Raw genomic sequence first — 7,539 nt, 5'->3', positions numbered from 1 at the left:
GGCCTTAGATCAGTTAAGGTCTATGCTCTTACAGCTGTCATGACTTAAGGAGGTGACACCAGTACACACATCCTCACAGTCAGGCAGTGAGACGAAGTTAAAGATTAAGTATTGGCTTTGCTGTTTAAGGTTAATATCTCAGTAAACGTAACTATGAAGTCATCTGAAATCTCACTGGATGATAAGCTCTTCCATGCTATTAAGTATTGATGACATGTACCTTTAATCTCAGTGCTCAGAAAGTGAAGGCAGGAAGGCTCAAGGCCAGCCTGGGACACATATCAAGACCTTCCCACAAAAAAAGAACAAAAGCTAAGAATTCTTATTGCCCTTTCTCTGGGTAAGATGCATGGGAAGCCAGTCAATGTCGGGGACAGGGGATTTCATATAGCCAGAACTAGGCCAAGGCTAACTCTCTCAGGCCATGCAAAGTCCAGCGAGCCACAGGGTCAAGCCAATTCAGAATTTCTATAGAGCTGCAACCTAAAAACAGACACCAGTGACAAGGGCAAGAGACAAGATAGAGGTAGGGTTATATAACACAAGACCATGTGATCCAGTGGAAAAGCTACTGTGGGCAGGGGAAGAGACAGGAAGCTTCTGGAACATCATTGCACATCATAGAAACATTCCCTCCTTCCAGGCAGAAGGGACTCAGTTGAGACTCTCCAAACCTTGGTGCCAATGCCTTCACTGTCTATAACCATAGGGATTGCTCCAGCTGTGAGGTTGGAACATAGCCAAATGACAGTGACTTGAAGAAGATAGAAGTTGATTTCTTGCTCAAAATGTGGAGTGAGACATTGCAAGGCTAGTCTTGGGCCTCTGCTCCCCCCAGTTCACACCTCGAACTCTGCCCTTCATCCCCGGTGGCCCAAGTGATATCCAGGTCCGGCAGCAGAGATTCCTAAGAGCTTCCACATGGCTGCTTCACTTGCACCAAGGACTTAGCAAAAGCCACACATGAGTGCAAGAAAGCCTGAGAAGTGACACTTTAATGTCAGTCTCCTGTTACTGCTGAACAAATATCTACCACTTGGTAGCTTTAAACAATGCAAGTCTCCTTAGTCTAATAGGTCCAGAGGTCCAAAGTTTAGGCTGCATCTCACTGGGGGGGGGGGGGGAGCGGGGGGGGGGGGAAGCTGAGAATGTTTGGGGTCTGGGAGTACTAACCTACCTACCACAAGCAACTATAGTAGAAATTCTACTACTCTAGAAGAAGGGTAGAGGGCACAAGTCCATCCAGAGACGGTGCCAATCAGGACTCTACTGGGTGGAGCTGCTGGGTTGTTTTTTTTTTTAGGTAACAGGCATATGACCCAAGCCAGACCAATCCTGTCATTTGTGCTGCTTGGGTTGAAATTCTTATACCCTCCTGTTGTGGTTTGAATGCAAAATGTCCGAACACTTGGTCCCTAACTGGTAGTGCTATATTGGAAGACTATAGAATCTTTTGGAGACAGAGCCTTACTAGAGGGAGTGATTCACTAAGGGTAAGCTTCAAACTGGTGTAGCCTGGCTCTCCTTCTACACACTTTCTGCTTCCTGAATGTAGATAAATTGTCACTTATGTCTCTGTGGCCATGGCTTCTGCACAGTGGCTGACTGTGTCCCTTCAGACACAGCAGAATAAATTCTTCCTTTCCCAAGTTGCTTCTTGTCAGCTATCTGGTCACTGAAACTCTTTTTGGTTTTTTTTGTTTGTGTGTTTTTCTAGAATCACCCTCTCTGAGGACAGTGATAACTGGGAAGCACCAGTGGCCATCTTTGTTACGTGGAAGTTTCCAGAATTAGAACTAAATGGAAGGCATGACTCGGGACATAGCTGAGCCTGCCATCCAGGTCCACCTTGGTCTTCACAAGGACTTGGCCCAATAAACTCTCTCTGCTCCTTTGTTTCTCCTAAAACTGACTTTGATGAACAGCCATGGTACCTTGAAGATGTACACAGGAGAAAGACACAGCTTCCCAGAGCCCTGGGGTATCTATGAAATCCCGTATCTAAAATGCTGTGATTCTAAACCAGTAGTAGCTTGGGCCTTTGAGCCCTTGGAGGTTTATAATCCCTAACAGACACTCACATGCTCTTGGTTTTGCCTTCTTCCAGGATTGGGCCAAAGGCATCTACAATGTCTCTGGGTCTATAACTTTCTGTGAGAAGTGTCTTGGCAACCAGAGAACACCCCTGGCAACTGACTTTCTCTTGTCTTTTTGCATCTGCTTGGGTCACTAGCCAGTTCCCCCAGGTAACCACAGGCTGCCAAATCTCTTGTAGGGCATTGATAAGATAACTCATGGCAAAAGGAACACAGAATTTGAGAGAGAATAGCTTGCTTGTTTTGAGCCGGCTAAAGGAAATAGAAGCTATTTCCTTTCTCCCTAACCCCATCCTAGGACAGTGCTTCCTGGACCAACTCCCTCTTACAGTCCAGCAGAATCCTACCCTCAGTGAAATCAGCTGCCTTAGGGTCTCCATTGTTTTGGAGAGACACAATGACCAAGAAACCGATAATGACAACATAATTGGAGCTAGCTTACTGGTTGAGAGGTTCAGTCCATTATCATCAAGGCAGGAGCACAGCAGCATCCAGGCATGGTTCTGGAAGAGATGAGAGTTCTACATCTTAATCCAAAGGCAGCCAGGAGAAGAATGTCTTTCAGGCAGATAGAAGGAGGGTCTCAAAGCCCACTCACACAGTGACACGCTTCCTCTAACAAGATCATACTTCCTCCAACAAGGCCAGACCTCCTAATAGTGCCATTTCCTGGGCCAACCATATTCAAACACATGAGCCATTGAGAAAAAAGTCTAAGAAAAATAGTTACTACTTAGCCACCTGTCCAGGGTGTTATGAGACTCAGTGTCCCGTTTTGGAATTCCTTTTGCCAAATTACCTGGTCTAGGGAACAGCTATGCATCTCTGTCTACAGAGTGACCCATGTCCCTAAGGCTTCAGCACTCTCCTGAAGAATGGGACCTTCTCTTCATGGAGGACTAGAGGACCTATAAGACTGACCTGGATCCCGGTAGCTTCAAAGAAACCAATACCTGCTTAGCTCTCTCATGAAATGAGAAAGCAGTCCCCATAATCTTGGCATAGTGACGGTAAGCAAATATAAAAAGACGAATCACTGCCATTCCCATAATAGCTCCCGAGCACTTGCTACCACGTCTCCTTTAAGCCTAATTAAACTCCCGTGGATGCTCTGTCTCCCACACCTTTTAAAACCAGAGAAGAGCAATTAGTTGGCCAAGGTTTTGTTTATAACAAGAAAGCATGTGCTCAAATCCAACCCGATCCCAACAAATGTTAAGAAATAAAATTCACCTAGCAGCTCCTGGCGGTAGATGATTCATCGCAAGCATGTGATAGGTGCCCAGCCAAGAACTCCATCCTTGTCTATCTTTTATGTGACTTTATTCTGAAAAAGTCTCTTGCCATACAGAGTTTTGAGAGTATGGGATTGGGTCTAGTTCTTACAGAGGGAGAGAATTGGGGTTTAAATTCCAGCTCTAGAGATGGGCTGAGGAGGTCGTTCAGTAAAGTCCTTGTAAAGTAAAGTCCTTGTCTTTTTAAGGATGAGGACCTAAGTTAAATCCCCGGAACATTCACTAATGGATTGATGAAATAAAGAAAGAAGAGGAAGGGAAAAGGAAAGAAAGAAAAAGGAAGAGGAGGGAAGAAGAGAGGGGAGGGGGAGGAAAAGGAAGGAGAAGGAGAGGGAAGGGGAGAGGAGGGAAGGGAATGGGGAGGGGAGGGAAGATAAAAAGGCAAGCAAAATATGGCATAATTGTAATCCTAGCATTAAGAAGGCAAAGACAAGGCAGATCTGGGGATTTTCTGAGCAGCCAGCCAGTAAGAAAGCCTGTCTCACAAACAGAAAAGACATCAAGGTTGTCATCTTGTATGGATTTCATACACATAAACCCTCCCACCAATACACACACACACACAGACACACACTTAATTTCTGGATCTTCCTATAACTAGCTACGCAACTGTTATAGCTTAAGTATTTGAGTCCCCTTAAAATTTACATTGAAAAGCAAAAGCTGGGGCCTTTAGGAGAACATTACACCTCTGGGGCTCCCCTCTCATGAGTACTTAAGAGAGTAAGTAATTCAGTTCCTACTTCCCCTTCCATGATGTTACCACAACCATAAGCCGCCATCTGGCCAACAGAAGCATGCTCACCATCAGTCACTGAAGCTGCCGGCCCTTGATCTGAGATTTCCCAGACTTTATAACTGTGAGAAATAAATTACCTGTGTTTATAAGTCACCCATTCTAAAACATTTTGTTACAGCCATACAAATGACTAACAATCTCAAGTAATCAAACAGAAACTTCATCTTCCCTTATGAAAAATAGGTTTGAATATTGCCAGGAGGCATGGTGGCTCTCTCCTTTAATCCCACGACTCAAGGCAACTGGGGCAGGTGGAATTTCTGTCAGTTTGGAGCTAGCCTGGTCCACATAGTGAGTTCTAGGCAAGCCAAGGTTACACAGTAAGACTCTGTCTTTAAAAAAGTTTTGTGGATGTACTTATGGCATGATATTATTAATAATAAGGTGATGTCATCAGCTAAAAAATTAATGAACTAAATGAATAGGAGTATGTCTAGGGCAGAAGACTCAGTGAAAGAAAGCATGGCAAACACGCTGTTAACGGACTGGATGGCCAGTGATGATGAAGGTCACAGATTTAAGTTTAGGAGGACCAAGGCTACATATGGAGACTCAAGAGCCATGGAAGGCAAATAGCTCCATTCTCACTGTCTCAAGGACTCTATGGTCAAGAGCCCTACCCTGGAGTAGAACCCCTTGAAGGCCTCCTTTTCAGAAAGTCCAGTGCCCACAAACACCAAGACCTTTGAGTTAAAGTCCTGTGAGAAGAGACTGACACTCTTGCTCAAGTTCAGGCATCAGATAAACAGTACTCTGTCTCTTGACACACCTTTCTCACATTCCTCTCTAGGAGACAAAACAGCACATTATCTAGAGCTGCCTTCCTGCTACATGTACATGCATACACATGGAAAGACACACGTGTGCCCACACACTTGCATAATATGTATAAACACACATCCAGATCATGCATAGGAAAAATGGGATGAACAAAAGGCTCCAAACAAATTCCTTGCCCCTCCAGGCCCCAGTTTCTTCCTCTGTAAAGTGGGAGGTTACAAACAAATTCTCTCCAAGTGCTTCCAATTCAAAGACCCAAGATAATAGTGAGAGATAGCCTTGTCCTCTGAAAGTCCTTTCCTTATGGTCTGATAAACATGATGCATGTTGGCTTAAATACAGGTAGCCTGGCATCTTGTTAATGGTTTGAATAATTATGCTGCTTAATTATCTGTGTGCTTAGGGGCCCAAGAGAGTGGGTACATTTTTACACTGATCTAATCAGAGAATGCAGGATGATACCTCTCATGTGACACATCTCCTTTGCCATGAGCACCAGGTGCATGGCAAGAGCAGGATTCCCTTGATAGCAAGATGAGGGAACAATGGAAAAGTTCACTCCTAGGAAGTCCTGGGCACTGGCCAAGGCAAAATCATGGACTTCTCAACATGTCTCCCTTTGGGACAGAAGGTGGAACATGGAAAGGCTGTATCTTCATTTATTTTCCTGTTGCTGTGATAAGATACTCTGACAAAAGCAACTTAAAGATGTAGGCCATCATGCCAGGGAACTCAAGGCAGCAGGAACCTGAAGCAGGTCACACTTGTTCCCTCCACAGTCAGAAGACAGCAATGAATGGCATGCTTCTCTCTCCACTTACAAAGTCTGGAATCCCCTGCTCAGGAAGTGATCCTGACTTCCCCTATCAGTTAGTATAATAAAGACAATTCTTCACAGGCATGTTCAGAGACCCAACTCTCAAATTATTCTAGGTTTTGTCAAGCTGAGAATTAATACTGGCTTTCCTAAGCCATAAGGCCACACCTCTTTTTTTGTTTGTTTGTTTTGGTTTTGTTGTTGTTGTTGTTGTTGTTGTTTGGGGGGGGGGTTCGAGACAGGATATCTCTGTATAGCCCTGGCTGTCCTGGAACTCACTCTGTAGACCAGGCTGGCCTCGAACTCAGAAATCCGCCTGCCTCTGCCTCCCAAGTGCTGGGATTAAAGGCGTGTGCCACCACCGCCCAGCTAAGGCCACACCTCTTGACATCTGAAGTATCAGGGAGACACCTTCTCCCCTCCACTCTGACCCTCCCTGACAGATCTCATAAGCATAGACACATTGGTGGCTAGAGTCTTAGTGTTTTCTCTAGAGATTTCTGCTTTCGGTTGGCTTCTGTTTTTTAAAGCAATTAACTCTTACATTTAAAAGGGTACTGTGTTCTGGTGAACTTCTCTAAGAAATTAATAAGCCTCTTGAGTGCATAATAACATTTCATAGCCTTGACACCTGACTTTTGGAGGTGGGAAGTAGATGGAAAGTAACAACTTTAGAGGACTGGACATCTGGTCAAACATCAAACAATTGTGATGTGTTCAATCCGGAGAGACCCTATCTCTATCACCATAGTCAATTTTTTTCCACCCAGTCTCACTGCTCTAGAGAACTTCTCACTGTGAATCTGAGGTTTAACGTACCCATTTCAAATAGAGAAACCAACAAGGGCAGATACTCACTCTTTCTGCTTCCCTTGCAGCTAAGTCACAGACAGTCGTATAGGTCCACAGTTATCATCAGAAGCTAAGGATTCAAAGGCTCAGAGCAAACTGGAGAGACAGATATCCTAGTGAGGACAGAAATAGCAGAAGCAGTAAAAATAGCTCCATCCAAAGACAGTGATAGCCACTGTATATGCTGTTCAAGAGATGCTAGCAATGTCATCTCTAGGCTGCTTCTCAGCATGATTTTAGCCTCGACTAATCCACCATCCTCCATTTTGTCCTAGTTTATTTTCTGTTACTGTGATAAACACCATGACCAAAGCCAACTCAGAAGGGAAGGCTTATACTGTTGTGCTCATTTTGAGAACCCCCAAAAGACCACCAAGGAGCCAATTCCGATGCAATCGCACAAGGGTCTTTTTATTCAAACTCAAGCTCAGGCCTCACCATCATCACTGACACAGCAGGATGGGAGAGTGAAGCCGGGAGCCCAGTTCCAAGCAAGCATTTATAGAGGCAAGCAAGCAAGCAAGGGAGTATGCAGCTTGGCACACATTTGATTGGGAGGGGAGCTATTATGGAATTTGTTGCCCTTTAAAATGATTGGCTGGTGCTAAGAGCCAAACCATAAACTTTTATAAGTAAATATCTTTAGGTATAACTGTAACTTCTTCTTTCCTCTTGATTGTTGGTTGTTAGGGAGTGACCTGGAGACCAGTGCTAGGTGCAGGCCTGGCGGTTAGGTCACCTTAGGTCAGGTCCTCTAAGATGGAGCCGGAACCCAACATACAGTTGGTCTGGTCTCTCAACACTTTGTAGTTCATCATCCAGGAAATCCGAAGCAGGAACTCAAGACAGGAACCTGGAGGTGGGAACTCAACCATAAAGGAACCCTGTTTACTTATGTGT

The sequence above is a fragment of the Arvicanthis niloticus genome, chromosome 13, assembly GCF_011762505.2.
Source record: "Arvicanthis niloticus isolate mArvNil1 chromosome 13, mArvNil1.pat.X, whole genome shotgun sequence".
In the NCBI taxonomy this organism is placed as follows: domain Eukaryota; kingdom Metazoa; phylum Chordata; class Mammalia; order Rodentia; family Muridae; genus Arvicanthis; species Arvicanthis niloticus.
Note: the sequence above shows the minus strand (reverse complement) of the source record.